Here is a 4,569-nt window from a genome sequence, read left to right on the forward strand (position 1 = left end):
TCTCTCCTTGACATTTATGCTTTGTATTTGTTCCACTTAAGATGTTCTCCGAAGATGATATTAGGGAATTGTACACTGTATTCCAGATAATTTCTCAGCATGGGTTTGTAAAAGGGTGTTAGTTTCAGGGACTGCAGCTAGGTAATCTCTCATCTTTACCCTGTACTGACTGCAGAGTCTCCTTTGCTCTAAGAGATGTTAGCCATGTTTTTGTTACTTTGCTGTTCACTTTCAAATTCAGCTTGATGTTTGGCAATACTATTTAGCCAACAAGAGATGGCCTGCTTTGTTGATTATATCATCCTTTCTCTCTAAGCAGACTCTGTCCTTGTTTCCCACATTATTTTAAATGATAAATGGTCATCCAGTTGATCTTGAAGACCTTCCCCCTTTGCTTAGTGCACAAACCATAGTTAATGTAAATAGTTTCGGTATATTTATAGTATGGATATTCTTAGTCCTTTTCACAGACAAACATTTTAATTCTTTAAACTGTTAAATTACATTCTTTGCTTTGTCCAAACTTGTCCTTTTGGAATTAGTTTAACTATTACTCATAAAATTCTGCATGTTCATTAATCCCCCCAAATTCAGATTAATCAGTGCAAAGTTATTTTCTGTTCCCATCTACCCTCCCTACTTTCAAAAACCACTGTCTCGTAAAAAACTTTGTTGGCTTGCAGATCTGGGAAAATATATGTCTAAGTATTTTTAGCATTTTTGCTCCAGACTATCATGAAGAAATCAGAGGTGTAGGAGATGGTGATTTCATGTTCTGTTGTGATTCAGAGCAGAATAACTGTGCTTAGTATCGTCAAAAAATAATTAGCTATAATATGCCATTACCTTCTAATATTGGTGTAATTGCCCATGTGAATAGTCAAATTCTTTCTCAGAAACTTGAAGCAGTTCGTGTTCTATCACTTTGCTTGACATTTTGCAGAAGGTGCTGGGATTTCAAAGACATAAAACAGTTTTGACATCAATGTTGCCAGTAATAGAATCATAAAATCACAGAATGGTTTGGGTTGGAAGGGACTTTTCAGATCAGCTAGTTCCAACCCCCCTAATATAGGCAGGGACACCTCCCTCTAGACCAGGTTGCTCAAAGCCCCACAAGCTTGGCCTTGAATGCTTATGGGGAATGGGCATTCACAACCTCATTGGGCAACCCGTTCCAGTGTCTCACCACCCTCACAGTATAGAATTTCTTCTTAATATCTGGTCTACCCTCTTCCAGTTTAAAGCCATTTTCCCCCATCCTGTCGCTACATGCCCTTACAAAAAGTTCCTCCTCAGCTCTCCTGTAGGCCCCCTTCAGATACTGAAAGGCCACTATAATTTCTCCCCAGAACCTTCTCCAGGCCATAGAGCCCCAGCTCTCTCAGCCTATCCCCATAGGAGAAGTGTTCCAGCCCTCTGATCATCTTTGTGTTCCTCCTCTGGACCTGCTCCAACAGCTCCATGTCTTTCTTGTGCTGGAGGCCCCAGAACTGGATGCAGTACTTTAGGTGGGGTCTCACAAGAGCAGAGCAGAGGGCAGAATCTCCTTCCTCAATGTGCTGGTCATGCTTCTCTTGATGCAGCCCAGAGTACAGTTGGCCTTCTAGGCTCCAAATGCACATTGCTGGCATGTTGAGTCTTTCATCAGCCAGTATCTCCAAATCTTTCTCCTCAGGGCTGCTCTGGAGCCATTCTCTGTCCAATCTGTATTTGTGCTTGGGATTGCCCCTACCCAGGTGCAGGACCTTGCACTTGATCCTTTAGATCAGACCAAAGGTACCACTGACTTGCTTGCATTGTTCTCACAACAACCTGCCAAGTGAGGGGGAATATACATGGGATCTAGAGAGCCTTAGGTTGGAGAAATGCAGGCACAGACACATCACAGATTCTCTTATTATTATTACATGATGCCCACAGAGGCTCTAAGGAAGCACCTGGCACCCAGATTTCAGCTGCATGCAGCTGACTTAAAATAATAATATTTTGTTTTACTTTTAATTGGGATAGGAGAGGAGAAGCAGAAGTTCCCCAGTCTTTTAGGCTGGAGAAATGGTAGGGGGGTCAAGGCACTGACAGGTACTGACAGGGGAAAGGTCCCTGGCTCCCTGCAGAACCTGGGCTGGTTGGTAGGTCTGGGGTAAAGGGAAGGTGTAGGACCCCAGTTTCTGTTCTTCAGCTCATTGCGGAGATTCCCAACAGGGCAGCTGTAGAAAAGCACTGGTTTGGGGAATATTTGTGTGGTTCCCTATCCCCATGGATTGCATCTCACCCCAGCGATGAGCAGGCTGCCTCAAGGGGGTGTCACTTACAGATGGGGCTAATGGGCGAGCAGTTAGTCTCCTGAGGGTCTTGTAGAGGCAGCATGTCACAGGATGACTGCTCACTCCCTGTGGGTACTGATTCTAGGACAAGTTGCAAGATTTCCAACATCACGGCTCTCCGTTCCTGAGGTGGGTGGCAGTGACAGCTGTGTCTGTGTGAGTCATCCTCCATGTGCACTAACAGGCTCTGCAGGCTTGATGGCACTTGCTTAGCTCACTGTAAGGGATGCTGACAGGCCTGGCAAATAGCACCTCAAAACTGGGATGTCTGGATGACAAATCAGAGCCAGGTCCTATCCTGAGAAGGTGATGATGGGGCATCCTGCAGCTCATCTGCGGAGTGTCTGTGGCTGTGCATGGTGTGTGGTGAGTATGGCTGCTCTCAGATGGTGGATGTGGCCACAAGTGACATGGCTCAGCAGTCACCAGAATGTGGCAAGTCACAGAACACCAACAAACTTCACAATGCAGACTTCTCAAAGTATCTCCTGATAACTAAGCCAAGTACTCGGAGGTGGCTGTCAAAAGAAAAATATGATGTGCCGTTAGGAGAAAACAGTAAACCAGTTCATCAGTGTAGGGAGAGTCTCTGGGTGACATTTTCATAACATTCACAGACTTTTAAAAATGCAGGAGAATTAAACCATCATTTGAAACTGCCCTCCTGAGATTTCACTTGAATGTAATATATTTCAATTACTGTGTATTCTAAATTCCCATGATAATACACAATCTGCAGAGACTTATAATGTGTGCTGGTTGAAATCTGAGATAAATTAATAAAATCTTTTTTCTTTTTTTCTTTTTTTTTAAGAGAGAAATAATCTACTTGGCTGCAAATGCCTCAAGGAACGATGAGCAGAAAAGACACAGAATAACTGGGAAATGATTTTGAAAGCAATACTTGCAGGCCAATTGCTCAGAGCCAGTGCCAGAAAATAAGGCAAGACTTCTTTTATTAAACATGATTGCCGTGACCTTCTCTGGTTAACCTGTGGAAAGAAAAATGAGCTATGCACTGTGTATGATTTGTTGTTATTACAGCTGGGCTGTTTTTCAGTGAACTCGTAGAAGCTGGAATGTTTATTTTTATGTACTTTCAGTTTCTTTTTTTTATTTTTCAAAAGAGCAGAAGCAAATGAAACATCTTCTAGCATACATGTAGCCTTCTCTGAGCACTGTGGCTGCAACCCCCTCCTCTCAGCTCTTTTCTATCTACGAGCTTCATGGCCATGCCTGATCCTACCTCCCTCCTTCCAGGGGCGCTGAGTGCTGTTCTCCTGAGAGCAGGGCTTGCAGCTGCAACTGACCCTTGGGCAGGGGCTGGCAGGGTGAACTTCCTCTTTTTTGTCCTCTCCTGGGGCAAGCACCGATAACGTTCCCTGGAGATCACATAAATGAGATGGAGGACAGCAAGTTAATGTATTTATGCACAGCAGAGTTAAGAGGGCCCCGCTGTGCGATGCACGCTAGTGCAGTTCCAGGCATACTGCAGGGACATAGATCAGTGGTGAGACCAGAGGGACAAGGACAGTGCAACAGTGTCTGTGCTTCTGAATTCTTGTCAGCCTGAAGTGCTGTGCAGAGGCACAGTAATGTATGCAGTGTAATCAAGAATGTAAGAAAGCCCCCACAGACTAGTGAGCTAATTGTGGCTTAGGTCGTTTTCTATATGCTTTCCAAGATGTCTGCCTATACTTAATTAAAATGCCTAATACATCTCGTTTAGCCCGGAAGGTAATGGAGGAGGGAGGTTATTAGTCTGGTGCCTGGGATATTGGCAGTGCTGATTTTTTCATGGATTGGAATTCAACAGGCTTTCATTTTCTGAAAAATAAAGTCATCAATAAGACCTAATCACGATTACTTCAAGGAACAATCAAATTTCTAAAAAAAAAATCTAAAATCATAAGATCTCGCTGATTCATCTTTCTGTGTCATTTCTTGGCTTCAGCTCTCACTTTGGGAAAAATATGCTTTTGTCTTAAATTGAACACAGTTATTTAAAGAGTATTGGTTGGAAGGAACTTCTGGAAGTCATCTCATTCAGCCTGCTTGCTAAAGCAGGCTCAGCCAGTGCAGGACAGTGTCCATGCCCAGAAACATGCCTAATTGGACTTTGAATTTCTCTAAGGGTGTAGACCAGCAACCCCTCTGAGCAACCTGTTCCGAATTCTATCATTCTTAGAGATGAAAAGGAAGGAAGGAAGGAAGGAAGGAAGGAAGAAAGGAAGGAAGGAAG

Source organism: Meleagris gallopavo, chromosome 1, assembly GCF_000146605.3.
Source record: "Meleagris gallopavo isolate NT-WF06-2002-E0010 breed Aviagen turkey brand Nicholas breeding stock chromosome 1, Turkey_5.1, whole genome shotgun sequence".
Classification (NCBI taxonomy): Eukaryota; Metazoa; Chordata; class Aves; order Galliformes; family Phasianidae; genus Meleagris; species Meleagris gallopavo.